We start from the raw sequence: 24,403 nt of genomic DNA on the forward strand, positions 1-24,403 counted from the left end.
TAAATTCCAGAAATTTCTGTCAAAGGTATAGAGTTGTCTGTGCATCCTATGCAACTGTCAAGAGTAATGCCCTTGTGAGACGTCACTCTTCCCAGCCTCAGGCTTGGTCTTAAGAGATTCATAGTGACGGCACAGCACACAGAGATGATGGGGAAAGCAGGGATTAAAAATCTCACTTAATTCATTTATGCAGGATCTCATTTAATTAATTAAATTCAGAAAATATTTAGATGTTCTCATAGGTCTGAGGACAGAATGGAAGGCAGTAACGTAGCAAAGAACATTCTAGAGGGCATCTCTGGTGAACATTGCCCAAACAAGAAGCCTAATAAGAGATAAACAATCTCACGGGGAATCCAGGGTGGATGATACCTTCAGGACCAAGGGTGTGAGGGGCAATGCTGGGAGAGTGGAGGGTGAGTGGGTTGGAAAGGGGGAACTGATTACAGGGATCCACATGTGACCTCCGCCCTGGGAGATGGACGGCAGGGAAGGGGGTGAAGGAAGACTCCGGATAGGGCAAGATATGACAAAATAACGATGTATAAATTACCAAGGGCACATGAGGGAGGGAAGAGTGGGGAGGGAAGGGAAAAAAAAAGAGGACCTGATGCAAAGGGCTTAAGTGGAGAGCAAATGCTTTGAGAATGATTGGAGCAGGGAATATATGGATGTGCTTTATACAATTGATGTATGTATAGGTATGGATTGTGATAAGAGTTGTATGAGTCCCTAATAAAATGTAAAAAAAGAAAAGAGGAGAAAAAATGATTAGGGTAAAGAATGTACAGATGTGCTTTATACAATTGATGTATGTATATGTATGGATTGTGATAAGAGTTGTATGAGCCCCTAATAAATTGTTTTTTAAAAAAAGAGATAATCAATCTCAGAGGGGTGGGGTGGGTGTGGGGTGGGGGTAGGGCTGGCCCAATGAAAAGTCGCTGAATAGTACAAATGATTAAGATGCTTTTCTGCTAGGCAGAAAAGAGGAACAAGGCCACCCTGAAAAACTTTCAAAGAAAGACTAGATAGTCTACTTTTTTAAAAGTCAGCCGTTAACTGTTTGTGCCCAGTTCTTCTGTGACCTATGAAGAGTCACTGAGCGTCAGAGGGCTGCAGAAGAACCAGCTGTCACCGCCGTCCTCTGGCGTGACTGGTAGGAACGTACCTGGATAGGTCATCCTGGGGCAGCTGGAAAGGAGGCTTCGGCACAGGGGGAGTGTAAAGTGTGGGCTAGACCCCAATAGAGAGGAGCCGCACATCAGTGGTTAGTAGGTTCATGATAGTTGAGGTGTCATCAGATAGTTCTATACTCGATTCAACAATCCCTCACAAATGGGTCCAAACTCAAACCCACTGCCCTCAAGTCGATTCTGACTCAGCAACCCTGTAAGACAAGGCAGAACTGCCCCTGTTCCCCCCCCCCCCCCCCAAGACTGTAACTTTTTACTGGAGTAGAAAGCTTCATCTTTCTCCAGCCAAGCAGCTGAGGGGTTCAAACAGCTGAATTGGGGGTGATCAGCTCAACATGTTACCACTACGCTGCAAGCTCCTATGCTACAAACTCTCTATTGGCAGCATGTTATAATATCTTATTTGTAAAATCTCATTTTGTTAGTTTGAAAATCAATGGCTTAGAACAAATAAAGTAGTGAAAACCCCAAAGCAAAACAAAACCGCTAAACCTAACGTTATTGAGTTGATTCTTACTTAGAGTGATCCTTTGTAGGGTTTCTGAGGTTGTAAGTATTTATAGAAACAGGCAGCTTCAAATTTTTCCACAGGGCAGCTGGTGGGTTTGAACCACTGACCTCGCGGTTTGCAATTCAAAGCGAACCTGGGAATGCCTATACTATAGAGGATATACAAATATTCATCATGTTTTCTGTTCCTGATTTTTTGGAAGTTTCACAAAACTCACATAGTCTCTTCACATGTATGTGTCCAAACACAAGTGTGATGGCATAGATTTAATAGGGGGATCACAAATATTTATGCAACATGTATATACATAAATATGAAGCTTTAGGCTACACCAGGGAGCTTCGCTTTTACATATGTAACCAACATGAGGTAATAGCAAGATAGAATAACAAAGAAAGAAAAGAAAGAAGAAAAAAGATAACAGAACTAATACCAAAATAATAACAATAATTAACCGCAATATAGAATAAATATAAATGGGTTAAATGTGGCTAGTAAAAAAACTAGTTAAAATACAATAATCACATTAAATCTAACTCATAACATGATGAATTATGAAAGAAAATGACAGAAAATTTAAAAAATCAATGGACAAAGAAGCATAGGACAAAAATAATAAGAATTCAAAAGTGCAATAATAATATCAGGTAAGTAACACTTAAGAAAATTGGGACTAAAGCGGGCTATTTTTTATTAGTTTTTGAAAGCACAATGCATTATGAGAATATAATAGCTAGCAATGTTTAGAAGCAAATGATATAGCATTGACATGTATCAAATAATGACTATAGGAAATATAAGAAGTTGGGACAGCATCATTTTTGTAGGATACGTAAATCTTTTCTTGTTTTTTTTTTTTAAAGTCTAAGAATAGACTCTGAAGGAGTAGGCTGTCCACTTCTGTGGGATCAGCCATGGAAAATCTCACAAATAGCCCTGAAATGTAGTTCAGCATAGTGCCGGAAGATGAGTCCCTCATGTCAGAAGGCACTCGAAATACAGTAGGGCAAGTGCTGCCTCTTCGAAGCAAAGTGAGCCTTAATGAAGCAACATTTTGAAACCCGTCATTCACAACTCAAGTGAGAAAAAACAGCTACAAAACATTCATTGATCACAAAACGCTAGAAGGTACAAAGTAAGAATATAGGACAATTATGTCTTCAAAAATTAAGCATGATATATAAAATTTGTGAACCGAAATGGACTGATATGGGCTATGTTGCATTAGACCATCATGCAGTCCACTATGCTGGGAATGGCAACTTCAAGAGGAATAGCATCACATTCATGACCAAAAAGTGCATTTCAAGATCCGTCTTCAAGTACCATGCTGCCTGTGATAGGATAATATCTACATGCCTACCAGGAAGACCCGTTAAATACAATTATACAAATACCCTAGGCAACCATTAAATCCACGGATGCATGCACAGAAAAATTCAATTAACTTCTTCAGTATGAAATTGATCAAACATGAAATCAAGATGTTTTGGTAATTATGGGTTATCGGAATGTAAATGTCGGAAACAAAGAGAAAAGATCAGCTGTTGATGGATGACTGTCAGGAACTGCTAAAAGTGAACTTACCACGAAAGCTTCCCTGGGACCAAAAGTTTTCATCCCCCCACCCTCACAGTGTCCCTACTCCCATTACTGTTCCTGAGGGATTTATCTGTCCTGGATTCTATGTGTCGAGAGCTCTTCTCTGTACCAGTGGACATGCTCTGTTCTAGCTGGATTTGTAAGGTAGAACTGGGTCATGATAGTGGGGCGGGGGCGGGGGAGGAGCATTGAAGAACCAGAGGAACGGATCATTAATGATTGACTTATAACCTCCCCACCACCAACCCCCACCCCACTAAGGGGAGTCAAACAACAGAAACGTGGGTGAAGGGAGAGAGTGATGATGTAAGATATGAAAACAATAATAATTTATCATTTATCAAGGGTTCGTGAGGGTTGGAGGGTAAGGGAAGCAGAGAATAAAGAGGAACTGATACCGAGCTCAAGTAGAAAGAAAATGTTTCGAAAATGATGATGGCCACATATGTACAAAATTGCTTGATACAAATAATATATACATTATATAAGAGCAGTAAGAGCCTCCAATTAAATGATTTATAAAAAAAATAAAAAGAAAGAAAAATATGGCTTTTATAATAGAAACAGAGCTGGATATCCCATGGTAGACATTTTGAAGACCAACTACTTTATAGCAACTGCCTCTTCTCAACAGTATGGATTTTGACTGTACGTGGACCCAGCCAGAGCGAATATATCAGAATCACATTGATTACATCTGTGAGTTTCCTTAGCTTCTCATTTCGCCCACTAGTTTATTAATATCATGTCATATTTTTCTATATTTGTAGCAATTAAAAGAAACTTTTCACTTTCATTTTGGTGTTTAGAAAATTTATCAGAACATATCTGGCCATGGATGCATGTGTTTATTTGTGTATTTATTCATTTATTTACATTCTCTTCAAGTTCTTGATAAACTCTGGAAATGTTGCTTCAATTATGACTTTTTATTATATCCTTTCCTCTGACATTTCTGTGTTCTGCTTTTGAAAATGTCACCTAGACGGATGGATGGTCCTGGATTTATTGAGCAAGATTTTAAAGTTTTCATTGTTTGCTCATTTCTGCTTAAAAACCTGAGAGATTCCCTGGACTTGACCCTCTACTCTGCAGTCTCCTCAGTGGAAGAGGCCAGTGCTTCCGACAGCGGACTCAGTGTTCCAGTTGCATTTTCATTTGATCAATTTAATTACTAGTAATTCTGCCTTATCTTGCTGTGTTAGTTTCTCCTTCTTTCCCACTCTTTCGTTCTCTTCCCTCTCTCCCCTCCCAAACCACCTCTCTTTCAAATTGTAGCCCATTCTAATTTTATGAGTGCAATTTCCTCTCTAATCTCTCTCCCTATCAAATTGGGTTATTATTGTTATTATTATTCCTGCTTCCTCTCAGGTGAACTGCTTTATTTATACATCAGTATTGTTATCTTTTGGGGTGGTGTTTCCCTCCTATCTCTGGTGGCCTTTGGTTTTTGTTCATTTTTATGAATGAGAGCCTGGGTTGATTTATTTCAGCGGTGATTGTGGGTTTCCTCCGCAGTTGTGCACATCTGTTTCCTGAGCCAGCATCTTCCTTGAATGGCTAACTACAGGCCCCATATAAGTGGGCGAGGCATCAACAGCAGCAAGAGCAAACATTCAGTCAGGGCACCTCCTCTCTCCCCACGCCCCTCCTGGGCCAGTTGCCAAACTGGGGAGGACTTTTCCATGGGTGCTAATGACCACAGTTCAAAGGCTTCCTAACTTCCTTGGTTCACGATGCCCTTAATGTCTCGGGAGTTTTTTTCATAGATCTGTAGGCCCAAAGATGTCCTTAACAGTTTAAGCAGATAGGTCCAAATAACTTCAGAGTGATTTATATCCTAACAACTTAGTAGCCACTTGAAAACCTAAGATAAACAATCGTCAGGCAGCTGCTGGTCTAGTGGAAGGCTTGTACCTATTAGGAACCGCATAACTCTTCAAACGTTGTAATCAGGCTCTATACCTTCACTTAGAATTTTTTTTGGTCTCATTAATTTTTGTGACGTACTTCTTTTTAATTATAGCAATCCTTGGAAAACCAGCTTTGCAAAAATACGATGCCATCAAAAGGAATATCTAGTGTTGAACCTGAACGACCAAGAGCTAGCAATTCATCTGGTAGGCGGCTTGCATTTCTGTGTTTCCCTTGAAATGACAACAAAAACCAGCCACCAAACGAACGTGGACCATGTCTGTGAGTCTTCTGTTACTACCTCACTGTGCTTCAGGTCATAGCGCTCACAAGTTTACTTCTGATATTGTTGCTAGTCCTTCCTTCCTCCTTGACGAATGCGAAAGATTTAGAGTTATGTCAAGGCCTCCTTTGCTTTTCTTTTGTCTCAAAAAAAGCCCACTTTGGAATTTAGAAAGTGGTGTTGAGCTTTTTTCTTTGGGGACAATCTGTTTCCTCTGACAATCATTCAAAGACTCTAGCAGAGAGGCGATAGGCATCTAATTGACCCACTGATTTCAAATATCATTAGGAACCTAATCCTTCTGATGTTGGCCTCATGGCCAGTTCTTTATAGAGATTGCTTTTCTTTGTATTTCTTGATCTGACGGTGGTGGCACTTTTCGGAGGCTCACGCTAAAGGACGCCTTTAAACAGTTCTGTTCCATTGCTCTTCCTGATGTTTTTCTTTTGCAGCATTAACATGTTATTATTCTGAAATGTATATACTTTAAAAAAATAGGAACTTGGGAAACAGAAATGATAGAATTATCTGCTTGGTTGGTTATTTTGAATTCTCTCTTGAGATTCTAATTGAATAAACCAGCATTTAAAAATTTTATTTTGGTAAACAAGCGGCCATCTAGCTCAGAAGCAACAAAGCCCACACGGAAGAAGCACACCAGCCTGTGTGATTACAAGGTGCCGAAGGCATCAGTTATCAGGCATCAAAGAATAAAAAATCATATCATTGTGTACTCAACTCCCCGATACTATCCCGGAAGACAAACGGGTGAATAAGCAAATGTGGTGAAGAAAGCTGATGGTGCCGGCTATCAAAAGATATCGGGTCTGGGGTCTTATAGGCTTGAAGGTAAAAAAGCAGTCACCTAGCTCAGAAGAAACACAGCCCACATGGAAGAAGCACACCAGCCTGTGTAATCACGAGTTGTTGAAGGAATGAGGTATCAGGCATCAAATAACACACACAAAAAAATCATATCATTGTGAATGAGGGTGTGTGTGGAGTGGAGACCAAAAGCCCATCTCTAGGCAACTGGACATCCCCTTACAGAAGGGTCTCAGGGAGGAGATGAGCCAGTCAGGGTACAGTGTAGCAATGGTGAAGCATATAACTTTCCTCTAGTTCCTAAATGCTTCCTCCCCCCACCACTATCATGATCCCAATTCTACCTTGCAAGTCTGGCTAGACCAGAAGATGTACAGTGGTACAGATAGGAACTGGAAACACAGTGAATCCAGGAAAGATGATCACTTCACGACCAGTGGTGAGAGTGGCGATACCGGGAAGGTGGAGGGAGGGTGGGATAGAGAGAGGGAACCGATGACAGGGATCTACATATAACCTCCTCCCTGGGGGACGGACAACAGAAAAGTCGGTGAAGGGAGACATTGGACAGTGTAAGATATGACAAAATAGTCATTTATAAATTATCAAATTTTCATGAGGGAGGGGGAGCCAGGGAGGGAGGGGGTGAAAATGAGGAGCTGATGCCAGGGACTTATGTGGAGAGCAAATGTTTTGAGAACGATAAGGGTAATGAATGCACAAATGTGCTTTATACAATTGACGTATGTATGGATTGTGATAAGAGTTGTATGAGCCCCAATAAAATGATTAAAAAGCTTTTTATTTCAATGAAACAGTTTTTGCATTATATTGAATTCTTCTGTGTCCCAAGTTTAGTTCTGTCCATAACTATGTAGGTTCCACTTAACTTTCAAATCATGAGAAATAGTCTAATTCTCTTGGGGTCTGTATTTTGTAAGGAAGATTTTTGAGGTTCCAAGTTAGCAAATAATGCACTGTACTTAGGAGTCCATGAGAAGAGGCATTGGGGAAGAGTTGTTTTCCAAAGGAAGGAAGCCTAAATCTGTTTAGAAAGTAGATTTCCTCTGAAATAAGGTTGGTTTCCAAATGAAAATGAGACAAGAATTAGCAGGAAAGACTGCCAGATTCATCCATTTTATAAAGGGGCTGAAGCCTACCTTTATGAAACAGTGGTCTGATTTATTAGTCAAGGTAGTCCAAGGCCAGAGAGATAACCTTGAAACATCACCCTTAGCACATCATATTGGAAACTTCAAGAGGAAATTTAAAAAGGAAACAATAGAAATCCCTCAAGTTACTGCAATTCCCCTCACTGCCACGGAGCAGATTCTGGCTCAGAGGGACCCCGTGGGACAGTGTAGAACTTGCCCCCTGCTTCCTGGAGGGTAAGTCTTTATAGGAGTAGCAAGCCTCATCTTACAAAGAGTGGCTGAAGAGCATGAACTCTCAGCTTGCCGTCAGCAGCCCAGCACCTGGCTCACTACCCCACCAGGTCTCCAGTTATTGCAATGAAGAGTGGTCACACCAGCACACAGTGAAATTTACTAGCAGCTACTGAGGAAAATGTTTGCACATGACTGGTAACCTTGCACTGTAATATTGTATATCTACCTATCTGGATGGTATATCCACGGGATGGGATATTTTTCATATTTCTTCATCCTAATATATTACTGAGATGACATTCTATGATTGCCCCCGTTGGTTTTTCTGTTCAGAGGCCCTGCGTTCTGAACAGGATCCAGGACGCTGTGCTTTTAAGTCAAATGTACAGGTACGTCAGACAGGTTCAGATGGTTCTTATTTAGCATTGCTTCAGTGCAAGCGAGGTGCTCTGGTGGCATCGGGGTAATGCGCCAGGCTGCGAAACACAAGGTCAGCAGTTCAAAACCATCGGCCACTCCTGGATAGAAAGTGACCTTTGCTACTCCTGTCAAGAGTTACAGCCTCAGAACCCACAGGGGCAGTTCTGTGCTGACCTCCAGGGGCTCTGAGAATTGGAATCGGCTTGAGAGCGATGGGTTTTGTCATGCAAGGACCGGCTCTAAACCTTTTCCGCTATGAGAAGCTGCCTATACAGCAGGTGAGGATTTGAGTCGAAAGGGATGGTGATGAAGAATTTGTCGCCAGGAGGCGTTAGTTCAGTTGTTCAAAGTGAGGACACATTTATATAACACTACAGGAGACAAGTTTGAATTTTCCCTAAATCATATCATCAAAACGCGGAGATTTTCTAAACTTTGCATTCCCACTGATTCCAACTGACAGTGACTCTAGGGGACAGAGTAGAACTGCCCCGTGGGTTTCAATGGTGGTCCTTTTGTGGAAGCAGACTGCTCCATCTTTCTCTTGGAGCCGCTGGTGAAATCTAAGGGCCAACATTTCTGCTAGCCAAGAAGCCCTGAGTCACCATTCCACTGGGATCATTATTAACCATCGTCGGATGTGAAATTATGTTAGCAACTCTTTATGCAAATTGCAACGAGCGCTGATATACTTATATTCTACATGCCTCTATCGATTTTGGGGTGGATTTTTCATTCTTCAGCCATGATGCCATCCTGCTGGTTCCGACTCACAACAACCTTGTGAACAGCGGCTCAAAATACCACCCAGCCGTGCACTGTGCCCACAATTATTCTGTGTTCAGACCATTGTCGCAGCCACTGTGTCGATCCGCCTTATTGACAGTCTTCCTCTTTTATGTTGCCTCTCTGTTTTTAGCAGCATGATATCTTTCTCCTGGAGTTGCTATCTCCTGGTAGCAGGCCCAGAACACATGAGACAAAGCCTCACCAACCTTGCTTCTAAGGAGCATTCTGATTGTACTTCTTCCAAGACAGATGTGTTGGTTCTTTTGGCAACCTCCAGTAACTTCAATATTCTTTGACAGCACCATGACTCAAACGCGTCGATCCTTATTTGGTCTTCGTTATTCAAGATCCAACTTTCACATCCATATGAGGTGATTGAAAATAGCATGGCGTGGGTCAGGCACACCTTAGTCCTCAATGTAACATCTTTGCTTTCCAAAACTTTGTAGACGCCTTTGCAGCAGATTTACCCAGTACACAGTGTCATTTGATTTATTGATTGCTGCCTACATTAGCAGCAATTGTGGCTCCCCGAAAGATGAATCCTTGAAAGCTTCGCTTTTTCCTCTGCGTATCACGATGTTCCCTACTCATCAATTTGTGAGGATTTGAGTTTTCTTTACCTTGAGTAGTAATCCACACTGAAGGCTGCAATCATTGATCTTCATCAGCAAGTGCTTCAAGTCTTCCTCACTTTCAGCAAGCAAGGTTGCGTCATCTGAATATCTCAGGTTGTTAATCTTCCTCCAATCCTGAAGTCATGCTCTTCTTTATCGAATCTAGCTTCTCTGATGATTTGCTTAGACTACAAATAAGCCTGGTGAGAGGATTCAACCCTGATGCATACCTTTCCTGATTTTAAAGCATGCGGCTTTCCCTCGTTCTCGGCACACACCTGCCTCTTGATTCATGTACAGGTTCTGCATGAGTACAACGAAGTGTTCTGGAATTCCCATTTGTCTAAAGATTATCCATAGTTTTATATGGTCCAGTTGAATGCCTTTGAATAGTCCATAAAACACAAGTAAACATCTTTCTGGTATTCTCTGCTTTCAACCAAGATCCTTCTGGCTCCCACAATAATATACCCTGTTCCACACGCTTTCTGAATCTGCCCTAACCCTCTGTTGACTACCTGTCCACCTGCTGCTGCAAGAGTTTGGTGATCTTCAGCAAAATGATATTTGCAGGTGATATTAATGCCATTACTCTACAATCTGTGCATTCTCGGGTCATCTTTCTTCAGAATGGGTACAAATATGGGTCTCTTCCAGTCAGTCGGTCAGGTAGCTCTCTTCTAAATTCCTTGGTATAGACAAGTGACTACTTTCCGTATTTCAATCCAGTGTTGGAACATTTCAATCGTCATTCCCTCCATTCCTGGAGCCTTGTCTCTGGGTAATGTTTTCCATGCAGTTTGGATTTCTTCCTTCTTGATCATAGGTCCCTGTTAAAATGGTTCAATGTTGACGCGTTCTTTTTCGTACAGTGAGTGTAATATTATTTCCATGTTCTTTGGATGCTTCTTGCATTGTTTAGTAATTGCTCATAGAATCTTTCAATATTTCAACCCGAGGCTTGAATTTTTTCTTCAGTTCTTTCCATTGAAGACATGCTGAACATGTTCTTCCTTTTTGGTTTTCTTTTTATTTATTTGTACTTAAAACATTAAAAAAATATATTTTATTGAGGCTCATCCAACTCTCATCACACTCCATACATGCATCAATTGTGTAAGGCACACATACATTTATTGCCCTCATCATTCTCAAAATTCGCTTTCCACTTGGATTCCTGGAATGAACTCCTCATTTTCCATTTTCCCTTACCCTCTCTCCCCCCTCCCCTCTCCCTCATGAACCATTAATAATTTATAAGTTATTATTTTATCTTAACTTACACTGTCCGGCGTCTCCCTTCACACACGTTTATGTTGTCCATCCCCCAGAGAGGAGGTTATATGTAGATCCTTGTAATCAGTTCCCCCTTTCCAACTCCCCTTCCCTCCTGGTATCGCCACTCTCACCGCTGGTCCTGAGGGGTTTATCTGTCCTAGATTCCCTGTGTTTCCTGTTGCCATCTGTACCACTGTGAATCTTCTGGTCTAACCAGATTTGCAAGGTAGAATTGGGATCATGATAGTTGGGAGGAGGAAGTGTTCAAGAACTAGAGGACGGTTGTGAGTTTCATTGTTGCTACACTGAACCCTGAGTGACTCATTTCCTCCCTACTACCCCTCTGCAAGGGATGTCCAGTTGTCTACAGATGGGCATTGGGTCCCCATCACATGCTCTCCTTATTCGTGATGATATGATTCTCCACCCACCCCACCCCCCCACCCCCACCTTTGGTGCTTGCCCTTCATGATCACACATGTTGGTGTGCTGCTTCCATGTGGGCTTTGTTGCTTCTGGGCTAGATGGCTGCATGTTTACTTTCAAGCCTTTAAGACCCCAGACGCTTTACATGTTGATAGCCAGGCACCATCAGCCTTCTTCACCACACTTATGCACACATTCGTCTTCAGCATTTATGTGGGGAAGGTGATCACACAATGATGGTTTTTGTTCTTTGGTGTCTGCTACCTGATCCCTTCAACACCTCATGTTCACACAGGCTTGTGTGCTTTTTCTCTGTGGGCTTTTTTTGCTTCTGAGCTAGATGGTTGCTTTTTTGTCTTCAAGCCTTTAAGACCCCAGATGCTATGTCTTTTGATAGCCAGGCATCATCAGCTTTCTTCACCACGTTTGCTTATGCACACATCTGTCTTCAGAGATCATGTTGAGAAGGTGGGTATCATGAAATGGCCGTTTAGTTGAGCAAGATGCTCTTGTATGAAGGGGATGCATGCGAGGAGGTCCAATGTCCATCTGCTACCCTACAACTAAACCTATAAATATATACACAAAAGTCTATTTCCCCCATAATCAAAAATATATTTACATGTGTACATGTCTGTATTTAGGCTTCTATGTATGCCCTTTACCTCCTTCTCCTTTCCTCTATTTCTTTATGCTTTCCTCGTGTCCCACTACCATGTTCAGCCTTCATTCTGTTTTAAGTAATTCCTCTCAGTTACCTTGCCCTTGCTCACTCCCTACCAGTCCTCCCATCCCCTGTCTTCCACTGGTTTTGAACCACTCATTGTTCCCTTGTCCCTGGGTTGGCCAACACCTCCTCCCTTCCCCTACCTCCCACACTCTCATGTCCCTCTGGGACCATTGGTCCCGATATTTTCTTCTCACATTGTTTGTCCAGCCTATCTTATTTAGGTGGCTCTGCAGATATAGTAATATGTGCATAAAATGGGCATGGCTTTCCTTTTTTGGTTTCTATTGCTCATTTCAACATAATACTTTTTAAAATCTTCTTGGGCTGACTTTTGAAATTCTCTATTCAGCTCTTCGACTTCCTAATTTCTTCCATGTCATTTAGCTGCTCTATAAATAAGAGCAAGTTTCAGGGTATCTTCTGACATCCACTTTCATCTTTCCTTTTTTTCCCTGTCTTTCGAATGACCTTTTTATTTCTTTATATATGATATTCTTCATGTCATCTCACAGCCGACCAGATTTTATCTTATTAGTGTTAAATGAATAAAGTCAGTTGTTGATAGAAGTCCTGGTGATTCAGCTGGGATATACTCAAGTTTGTGTTTTGACTCTTGGGCCCTTGTTTTAGTTTACTTCCATTTCAACCCGAATTCATATATGAGCAATTGGTCATCTGTCTCAAAGTCATTCCCTGGCCCAGTTTTAGCTGCTTGTATTGGGCTTCTCCATGCCTCTTCTCATGGATGTATTCAGTTTGATTTCTGTGCATTTCACCTGGAGATGTCCATGTGGATAGTTGCCTTTGTGAATTGGAAAAAAAATGAAAGAAAAGGTGCTTGTGATAAAGAAGTCATTAGGCATGAAAACGTCTATCACGTAATCCGCAGTTTCAATTCTATCAATAAACCCATAGTTTCCAACTACTATTTCTTCCTCTTTGTTTCCAACTGCATGGGTTAAAATCAGGACAAGGAATTAGGAGGCCAGGAAGGCCGATAAGCAAGGATGTTACTTTGAGGACTAAGGTGCACCAGACCCAAGCCGTGACACTTTCAATGGTGTCATATATATGTGAAGCTTGGAGAAGAAATAAGGAAGTCCAAGTGGATCTACCACAAATCAATGCATTTGAATTATGGTGAAGAAAATAGCACAGGCTGCCAAAATAAATACATAAATCCGTTTGGGAAGAATTGCAGCCAGAATGCTCCTTAGAAGCAAGGAGGGTGGGATTTTGTCTCATGTACTTTGACTATATTGTCAGGGGAGTTCCTGGGGAGGAACATCCTGTTTGGAAGGGACAGGGGCAGGGACAAAGTGGAAGGCCCTCAATGAGCTGGATGAACACTGTGGGTGCAGCAGTGAGCGGAAAGATAAAGACAAGGTTAAGGATGGTGCATTACAAGGCAGTGTTTCATTCTGTGGTGCCTATGAGTCAGAACCGACCCGAGAGGACCTCACAACCACAGTAGTTTGCAGTGAGAGCCCTAAATCCACTTTTGATCTCCGCATAGATTCCGCCTCCATTGAATTCCCTCTGATCATTATGAAAAGCTTTGCCCCCTGGCAAAGTGTGGAAAGACTATTGCTAACACTGCCCTTGCCAGTCCTGGGAAGGGCAGCCTAACCTTTAGGGACTTACCTGGGTGTGCCCTTGATGGAATTTGGGGTTCTAGGGATGAGTCATATCCTGAATACCTTGGTAAGGTCCCTTCCCCGTTTCTGTAGCCCTGCCTGCAACTATATGAACGGATCTCCCAGAATCGATGATCTTGTGATGGCTTCCTTTGTCCGCCATGTCCCCATTACACGGCCCACTTTCTATGACACCTTGGACACTGTTGCGGCCCCATCTCTATGGTCTTCTTCATGCAGATGATTTGCCTTTATCCTGTTTAATGTCAATAAATGTGTCTCTATACATCATATTTGAACTTAGGGTCCCGAGGCGCCCTGGTGGCAGAGTGGCTCTGCACTAGGCTGCATTCGGCAAGGTCCACAGTCTTCGCTCAGCAGGCACTCCAAGGGAGAGAGACAGGGCTTTCTACTCCCATCAGCAGTTACCATCTAAGGTACAAAAGTATACAAGATTGGTCCAAAGCCCTCTCACCACGGTATTCAGAACCTCATAGGGGCACCGCTACCCTGTCCTAAAGGATTGCTATGGGTTGACATCAACTCAGTGGCCACGAGTATAGGTTTTTCTTTGGGGTTTTGCTTTTTCTCTTCCCTGAGAGCTCTGGCACTGTAGAGGGTTACACATTGAGCTGCTAGCCACAGGGCACTGGTTCAAACCTACCAGCTGCTCCGTGGGAGACATAGGGGGCTTTCTACTCCTGGAAAGAGTTCCAGTCTCAGAAACCTAAGGGCACTTCAACTGTAACCTATAGGGTCGCTGTACGTAAGAATTGACTCAATGGCCGTGAGTTTGGTTTTGTCCCCTAAAAAAAAAAAAGGGAAGAGAAAGGTTAAAAAATAAAAGTAGCTAGGTAGATTGGTGATGACTAGTTGAAAAGATAGGGGAAAAAAAAAGAAAAAATAGTCATTTAAACTCTAACTTATTTCTCTTGCAATGGAAGATGTTTTTCTCTCATACATGGATGTAAAAGAAACGAGCGGGCCATGTGCGGACTACTGCATGGAATCTATGGAAGACTTGTTAAAGGAACCAACTGTTTAGAAGATTTTAGAATGTAGCCTTATACCCAAGATTATAGTGACAAAACCATCTCACATTGTATTTTTCTTTGAGACATTAATAAAGTTATTGTGATTGATAGCACAATTACATTTTTTGTGTTTAACTCAAAAGAAAGAAAGAAAGAAACCAACTCTTTCACTCCTATTACATGGAAATTGGGTTTATCATGAGTTAGACCTGTTATCTCCAACTAGTCAGCTGTTCTCTGGGCCTTGTTTTTTTCCCAAATGTTAAAGGATATCTGGCTGATCTAATCTCTTTGGTGGCTAGAACCTCTGACTTCATGTTCCTTTGAACAAGTCCGTTTTCCAGACTTTTGAAAGGTCATCAGCCAGACTTCACACTAAGTTCGAGATGGATACGCTTGACTTTTGACTCTGACTGCATAAACGTTTTCCCTCGTGATCTTTTATGATTCTGTTTAGCAAGTCATTCCGTTTCTTTTTTGATTTTTCCAGATGCTTTATTTCCCCAGATTCCACCCCACCAACTGCTTTCCCCCACCTTATTCTATACATGAGAAGACTTCCAAAAGTTTGTGGAAAAATCCCAGTATCCTTTCATCCCATTTTCCATGGTCTGTTTGAAGGAGGTTCCCTCCTACAATTCATCAAAAGTAACCTCATCCAGATATATGGATTCAACTGTCAAGTTGTGATTACGAGTTGAGACTGCTTTATGAAGCTTCAGACTCACCAATTCAACCCCATACAGATTGGCTCTTCAGCACTCCATACGTGTGTCTTACTCAGTCTACCCAATGCTGAATTCATTATCTCTTGTCCTTAATTGATCTCTTTTGTAATAGATAACAAATTGATTTCTTTCCCTACATTGTAACCTCCTCCAGTCAGTTTTCTGTAATATCAGCAGAATGGTCCTCTAAAACCCCAAATGTAATCATGATGCGGTCAGGGTAAAAAGTTCTTTCATTTCCCCAACACACTCAGAGTGCATTTGGAATCTCTTTGCAGCTCTTTACCACCCAGTGCAGGCGTGCCCTTCAAACCAGGATTCTCTAACACATAAACCGAACATTGGAAACGGCTTGCTTTTCTTTAAATATGGTATGATACCATTCCAAACTTATAGTCTTATTCTCAAATTCTCTAACCTATATGGTCGCTGTCAGTAAGAATTGACTCGCACAGTAAAATGGGTAGTTTTACCCTTTCAGTGCATACTTTTATCAGGTTTGTCACCACTGGAGATTCACAGTGACAGTGTCCCCTCATCCTTACTGCCTGTCAACCACTTATTTATTTTCTATCACTAGAGGTTTGTCTTTTCAGTCTTGCCCTACAAATGAAATAACACAGTCCATAACTCTTTGAGAGTGCCTTCATTCACTCGCCATATGTTTGTGATCCATCCAATTGTGGTGTCTATCAAGCTTATTCTTTTTTATATATGAGTTGTATTCCATTGTATAACGTTACCACCATGTGCTCATTCGTTCAGCCATTGGCTGGTGGACGTTTTGGTTGTTGCCAGTTTGAGGCAATTAGGACGAGAGGTTCTATAAATATTCATGAACAAATTCTGGGTGTGTGTACAACCCATACATTTTTATTTATCCAAGATAAATACCCAGAGGTGGAATTGTTGAATCATATAGCAAGGCAATTGAGATATAATTAATTAATATGGCTCTTCTAGCTGTAATTCTTCTAGCCTCAGTCTGTGGGGGGACTTTTCTATGATGGGATTAAGGTAGGTAATCCTGATACTATGTGATACTAGGTGATAGTCTTAGTAGGTGTAACCTTACTAGAGGATGTGACTTAAGTCAGAATCCTTTCTTTTTCCTTGGGGGATATAGAAAGACGAAGACAACCCCTCCATGAAAGCCATGCCTCTGTGTCTAAGAGCCGTCTTGGAACCACAGAGAAAAACCAGAGGGCCACTGGGAGTGGAGCCTGTTCAGAAACTCTGTCTAAAGTGGGGGAGACCAAGATTAGAGGCACCAGAGACTGTGGCATGGAGACCATTGGCCAGAGCAAAGGCATCAGACTGAGACCAAAGGCCTAGGGAAGGAGCCCTTCAGATGAACAGAGCAACAATATTGAGACTATGAGACTGGAGGGAAAGCAGCAGGAGGACGTCCTGGCCCACAGAGGCAGAAACCAGGGGACCACTTCACTGATAAGCTTAGGAGCGGAGAGGAACTTGGTTGCTGGCTGAGGAGAAGCGCTTATGCAGATCAATGACTGTATCCTTACTGTTCACTAGTACTAGTATGGTTAAACTTTAGCTGGCTGGTTAAAGGAAAAAGGAGGTAGTGCTTCACTGAGAGCGGGGCTCTGGGGGAAGTCTTCTTGGTCTGCCTGCACTCTCAGCCCAGGCAAGGCAGGGTATTTTTTTAACACCCACCACTTCCTTATAAGGGATTTATATTTTGTGATGATTACCTACTCAATACATACTCAATAGCAATGAGGACCGGTGTTGCCACAGAGGGTGGAGAAGCACCTGAAGCCAGCTCAAACAAGTCTGAACCCTTAGGAACTTCCTGTCTGCATGAAGGCTAACTGCTGAGTCCATGTGTGGTGGAGGTCAAATGGCATGGTGTTCTCCAGAAGTTTAATAGAGAATACAATATTTACGAAATAAGGAATCATAAAAATGCAGTAGCTAAAACCATATATATGTATATATTATAACTCATGGGACATGACTGTTTAGAATTTAACTAACAAATGATTCTTGTGTGTGTGTGGCAGACTATTATCTCAATAGTGGTTTAAAATGGCTAGCTTATGGTAATCATAAAACAAACCAATTTTAGTCTGTTTTATTATTATGTTAAGATTCTCAATAGGCAATTTAATTTCTTTGTGGCTGCATCCAGGCTGACTGCTTCTCCTGCATAGCTGCTCCCCCTGATGTCTTCAGCTAGCAAGGCATAATGTTTGAAATTCCTGCCTACATTTGTTTTGCCCGAAGGCAATGCTTTTCAAAGGGAGGACCGAGCACCCGACTGGGAAATTTGACTATCTTACCTTGCTACAGGGGTCCTTGAAGGCCGAGCATGAGCATGGCTTTTCTTCTTGCACCATGCATTTTACATGAGGGTAGGCAACTTAAAGGAGTGTTTAGTTGGGTGCCAGAAATGGCGGAGTGATTGACTACTAATTGAAAGACTGGCAGTTCAAACCCACTCTGAGGTACCTTAGCAGAAAGGTTACGGCCATGAAAACTCTACGGAGGTGCCTGTTTCTGTACATGGGATCGCATGAGTTGGAATCAAATTGACAGCAATTCACTAAACAATTCAAAACATTTTAAAGTATGCTAAATACAGAATGAAGAAGGATGCGCCTTTTACATATGTTTTTAACATTAGACATGAGATGACAAAATACGGCCAGACTCTAGGGTTCTGAAAGATATGAATTCATGCTTCTCTGTCATGGTGGTAAAGAAACAAAAGAAATCAAATATATCATAAAAGTGACTCCATCTCAAATCAATATGATGAGTAGGATGTCAAAATAGTCATTGTTTAAAAGAAGATTTCAAGAGATATCCTGAAGGACCACATTGTCACTTCCTATGCTCTCCTCAAAGAACCATTTCGATGACTGGTATTCTGATATGTGCACCAATCACTGTTACTGAAGATAAGGGAATTAAAGATTTATTTATTGTTACCAATTTCTGAAATTAATCAAATAGGCACTCAAGCTGTATTTATAATCACTGGTGAATGTCAGAAATAAAGAAGGAGGACTCACCAGTAGAAAATAGGGCCTTGACGATAGAAATATCAGGAAATACATGACGGAATTTTTCAAGACCAATGACTTGTTCCTTGCAAGTACCTTTTTTACAACCAAATGATCAATGAGCTTAGATGTGGAGAAGGATGGGTACAGAACACAGGGACTCAGTAGACGGTCTATGCAAAGAGATGAGAGAGAAGCTCAATATGATTAAGCAGAACAAAGCCAGGGGTTGGATGGTATCTATTGCTCCTAAGCAAGTTGAAAATGAAGCTGAAGGAAGTGAGAGCAGGTCCAGGAATGCTGAAACACAACCTGGAGTACATTCCGTCAGAATTTGGAGACTATCTCAAGAACAGATCATTTTCTTTTGGTTTGTATCCCCAATGACCAAAGTTATGGAATGATACCAATGACATCATACATGAAGAAACCAGTTGGCCATGAATTTTAAAAAGAGAGAAAAAGAACAAAATGATGTCAGACAAGACTCTGAAACTTGCTCTAGAGCAGTGGTTCTCAACCTTCCTCACACCGCGACCCTTTCGTACCGTTCCTCAGGTTGTGGTGACCCCCCAACCATAAAATTATTCTTGTTGATATCTCATAACTGTAATTTTGATACTGTTATGAATCAGGTGACTCCCGTGAAAGGGTCGTTCAACCACCAAAGGGGTCACGACCCACAGGTTGAGAACTGCTATAGAATGTATATAAGGTTAAATAAATGGAAGGAAACCATAAAGGGAAAAAAACTGAGCAGATGCTTCAAAGGACAGTTCAAGAAGATAAAGCCTTATAATGAAATGTGCAGAGACCTGAAAGTAGAACACCAAAATGAAGGACATGCTCCGCATTTCTCAAGCTGAACCAAAAAAAAAAACCCCCAATCTCATTGCCATCAGGTGAATGCTGATTCATAGCAAGCCCCCTCGTGGAGTTCCGAGACTGTAACTGTTTATGGGAGTAGCAAGCCCAGTCTTTCTCCGGAGGAGCTGCAGGTAGTTTTGAATTGCTGACCATGCAGATCAGTCCAACATATAACCACTACACCAACAAGGGCCCTTCTCAAGCTGAAAGAATGGAAGAACAATTCAAACCTCAATTCCCAAGATTGTAGGATGGACAAAAATACTGAACTCACAAGAACTATTTATTTTTATTTTTTTCTCACAAGAACTATTAAAAGAAAATGGAAGGAATACGTGGTCACTGTACCAAACAGAATTGGACGAATCTAACCATTTTCGGAAGGTAGCATATGATCAAGAATGGATGGTGTTAAGAAAGAAGTCTGCACTGGTCTGAAAGAATTGTGGGCAAGCAAGTTTCCTGGAAATAATGAATTACCAATTGAAATGTTTCAACCAACGGACTCGGTGTGGGATCTGCTCACTCACCCCTCTATGCCAAGACACTTGGAAGACAGCTGCTAGGGGACAGTTTGGAAGAGATCCATGGTGGGCACTTTCCAAAGAAAGGTGATCCAACAGAAGGCAGAAATGACCAGACCATCATTACTGTCGCACACCAGTAACATGTTGCTGAAGACGAATAAAAATGAGTCCAGCCGTACATTGACAAGTAGCAATTCAAGTCAGATTCAGAAGAGGGTGTGGAATGAGGAAGACCACTGTTGATATAAGAAAGATTTTGGCTGAAAGCAGGGAACACCAGGAAGATGGGTACCTGTGTTTTATTGACTATGCAAAGGCATTTGTCTGTGTGAATTGTAGCCATTTATGGATAACATTGCACAAAACGCGTTGCTGGGTAACTCTTCATAGTGCTCCTGCGAAACCTGACCAAGAAGCAATTGTTTGAGCCGAACAAGGGGATACCCCGTGATTTAAAATCAGCAAAGATGCTGGTCAGGGCTGCATTCCACTGCGCATGCTCAGTCTCTTTGACGAGTATATAACCTGAGAGGATGGACTGACTGTATGAAGAAGAACCCGGCCTTAGGATCAGACAAAGACTCATGAACAACTATGATATGGAATGGACCCTGCTGGACTCACATGATCTGCTGACAGTTGGAGACTTAAGGGTGAGGGCGTGGAGTTTAGCCTGTCAATCAAGTCACAGTTTGATGACCTCATTTGGAGGAGCTAAGGAGATAAATAGCTCACTGGAGGCGGGACACACACTCCCTCCCTGCGGGACATTACTGACAATGAGCCTGATAGAGATATGCCGATGCAGCCAGAGTCCTGGGGGCTGGAGGAGCCAAGAGGAAACCCACACCAGCATTGAGATGCTTCTACTGCCACTGGATCCACAAGACTTTCCACCCACGGGCCTGTGATCTTCCTGCATTCGGCATTATTGCATGGTTGTGTGAGTCAAAAGAGGAATTTTGGATTAGTATTGGACCTATGGGCTAATATTGAAAGTGATCTGGCCTGGGCTGGGATCTTTTCTTAATATAAAATTGCTCTTTATATAATGTTCTTTTCTGTACATATATGAATGTATCTGGATTTGTTTCTCTAATCAACTCAGACTAACACAGAGACAACCTTGTTTAATGGAAGGCAATGGAGCTTGAAGCACTTACTGATGAATCTCTTAGACAACAGCATTCAATATGAATTACCCCTCAACATAAAGAAAATAAAAATCTTTGTTTAACTGGTCCAATAAGCAACATCACAAGAAACCGAGTAAACATTGAAGTGGTAAAGGGTTTCATTTTGTACCCACAATAAATGCTGATGGAAGCGTCAATCAGGAAATTAAATGGCACATTCCATTGGGGAAATCAAAAGATCTCTTTAAAGTGTTAACAAGCTAAGTCTTTTTGAAGACAAAATTACAACTGACTCAAGCTGTGGCTGCTTTCAATGGTCTCATATGCATGAGAAAACAGGACAATGAATAAGGAAGAGCAGAGCGAAATGGAAGTCTCTGAATTATAATGGGGGCAGATAATATTCAATACACCATGCACTGCCAGAAGAGTACACAAATCTTTGTTGCAAGAATTACAACTAGAATGCTCCTGCAAAACAAGGACTCTGTCTCAGGTACTTTGGAATTGTTATCGGGAGGGGCTCATTTGTGGGGAAGAGCATCATATTTGGTATGGGTAGGGGCCATCAAGAAAGAGGATGATCCTGATTGAGATGGATTGGCACAGCGGCTGTAACAGTAGGCTAGAACATAACAACAGTTGTGAGGCTGGTACCGAACCGGGCAGTGTTTCTGCTCTACACAGGATCACTATGAGTTGGAACCAACTCGACCAACAAAAGTTTCCTGGCATAGCTTCAATATCTATTTGCTTAATTTATAAGTGAAAATGCAATCACCTTCGTAAAGGCAGTCAAGACTAAGGAATATGTGAGAAGAAGCGTTTTACTGTTCAGAGAAACATTGTTTTGCCAATGCTAAGAAATTTCTTTGAGGGGTTGTCCGAAGGAATATACAATTTTCCTCTAGTTCTTAAATGCTTCCCCCCACCCCCACTATCATGATCCCAATTCTACCCTATATATCCAGCTGGACCGGAGGATGCACACTGGTACAGATAGGAACTGAAAATACAGGGAATCCAGGACAGATGAAGCCCTCAGAACCAGTGGTGAGAGTGGAGATACCGGGAGGGTGGAGGGAGGGTGAGGGAGAAAGGGGAACAGATGACAAAGTCTATCTATAACCTCCTCCCTAGGGGACAGACAGTGGAGAATTGGGTGAGGGAGATGTTGGATGGTGTAAGATATGATAAAATAATAATTTATAAATTATTAAGGGTTCAGGGGGAAGGGGAGTGTGGAGGGAGGGGAAAAATGAAGAGCTGATACCAAGGGCTCAAGTAGAAAGCAGGTGTTTTGAGAATGATGATGGCAACATATGTATGAATGTGCTGGACACAAATGATGTATGTACGGATTGTGAAAAGAATTGCATGAGCCCCTAATAAAATGATTTTAAGAAAAGAATGGGTTGTCAATCTTTTTTTTTTGTTAATAAACAGTAAAGAGTGTAGGTTATATGGACTGTACCTTTCCTGTCGCAATGACTCAACTCTTTTCACAGGAAGAAAAGAGCCCTAGATAATATATACAAAATGAAACAGGCTCTAGGCCAGATCAGACCCTGGGGCAGTCATTTCCAAACCTCTGACGCACAAGACAAAAGAACCAGATGAGCCAAAGCACCACTGGCAACATGGAGGAAAAGGAAGTTCAATGTTACTTGTGTTACTTTCCTGTCTTCATGGAAAATGTAAGATTTTTAAATAGCTTCATAAACAAGGAAACGTGTGGTTTTGGGAACCCAAGTAACTGATTTCATGTAGTTCTAACATTTGAAACACTTGTTATCCTTTGAGAAGCTAGGACGCTGTACTGAGATCTGTGAGAAGAGGGTTTGTTCCCTGTTCTCGCCACGCTGGGCCGTGCTGACTCAGCACCCACTCCAACCCAAACCCGCTGCCATTGACTCAGCTCTGCTCTATAAAGACCCTGTGCCAAACCAAGCTTCCTGTCATTGAGTTGATTCTGACTTATAGCCACCTACAGGACAGAGGAATGTTATTGATGAATTGCTAACTCAGCGTTTTTCAGGCTTGGGGGGGGCGGGGAGTGTGTCCTTATAGTTAGCAGGGGATTAAATCAACTGAGTAAATCATGACCTGTATTAAAAGAGAAAAGAAAAGAAAGACCTAGCTGGACTAGATGAGATACCGGGTACCTCATTTATGCTAACCACTCACTAAGTTTGCACTTTTGGTTATGCACACACAAGTGTACGTGTGCGATGGGGCTGGGGGAGTCAACAAAAGGTCGAACTAGGAAAGGGAAGTTGTTCTTGGAGAGTTAAAACTTTGCAGAAGGAATGTAGTCAAGGCACTAAACATTTCATTTGTAAATTTTCTTTGCTTACATTTTGTGTTGTTGTGAGAGCTGGGAGAAATTACAAACCCTAAAGAAAATTTTTTTTGCATTCCGATCACTTTACAAGGACTTCTTAGACTCCTTGAAGAAATCCAGGGACAAAGGGGAACAAGAGGAAGGCCCTCAAGTAGATGGGCTGACACAGTGGCTGCCACCATGGGCTCAAGCCTAGGAACCCCTGTGAGGACCGCAAGGGACGGGCAGTGTGTCATTATCTTGGGCACCAGGCCACTGGGCCCGGCACTGACAACAGCAACCGCAAACTGTTTTTAGGCAAAAGGTGCCGGATCCACTGAGGTGATTTATCTTTTTGAAAAGTCTTGATCCCTAAAATAAAATGTTGGATCATGAATGCATATAATAATGTGCTGACAGATTTTTCGAATCACTCCAAGTTTGCATCCCAGATTGTTTAAACTGATAACTCCCACTGCTGATTCAAATCTCTTAAGATACCACCTTGTTGTAGTTGGCAACTACTCTCTCCTGTCTTGTGAATGGAGGTAAAGGTGAGGACGGCTTTAGCAGAGGGGATAAATACCAATTCCCAAGTTCCTCCCTTCTTCTCGTGGGCTCCCTCCCTGCCTTTGATTTTATCTTTCCTACTGCCTCTTTCTCCTGGGAGAAAGACGAGACTTTCTAAGAGTCATAGTCTCAGAAACGCAAAGAGGTCGTTCTACCCTATCCCATAGGATCACTGTGAGTTGGCATCGACTTGATGGCAGTGGGTTTGGTTTGGGTACCGACTCTATGGCAGCGATTATGTCCTTTTGCTTTCTTCCCCTGTTGTTTTGGTTTAATGTTCCCTTGTCCCCTGCCTGAGAGACCCACAGCAGCTCTCTACTGGACTCTACTCTGTTTCAAAAGCACATGGAGTTGGACTCTTAAATTGGCTTTACTGATACAGACAGGCAAAGCCATTGGACTGTCCTTCTCCCCGCCGAGCTTCTCTCCAGCGCCCTGGGAAGCCAAGTCCCCAGAGGGTAGCTGTCCCCGCATCCATGACAGGAGTTCCTTTCCAGACCCAACCTAGGTGGTGCCTCCCTTTTCATTTTCTTTTTTTTTTTTAAGTGCTTTCAGTATTTCTTTTTTAAA

This window comes from Tenrec ecaudatus, chromosome 11 (assembly GCF_050624435.1).
Source record: "Tenrec ecaudatus isolate mTenEca1 chromosome 11, mTenEca1.hap1, whole genome shotgun sequence".
Classification (NCBI taxonomy): Eukaryota; Metazoa; Chordata; class Mammalia; order Afrosoricida; family Tenrecidae; genus Tenrec; species Tenrec ecaudatus.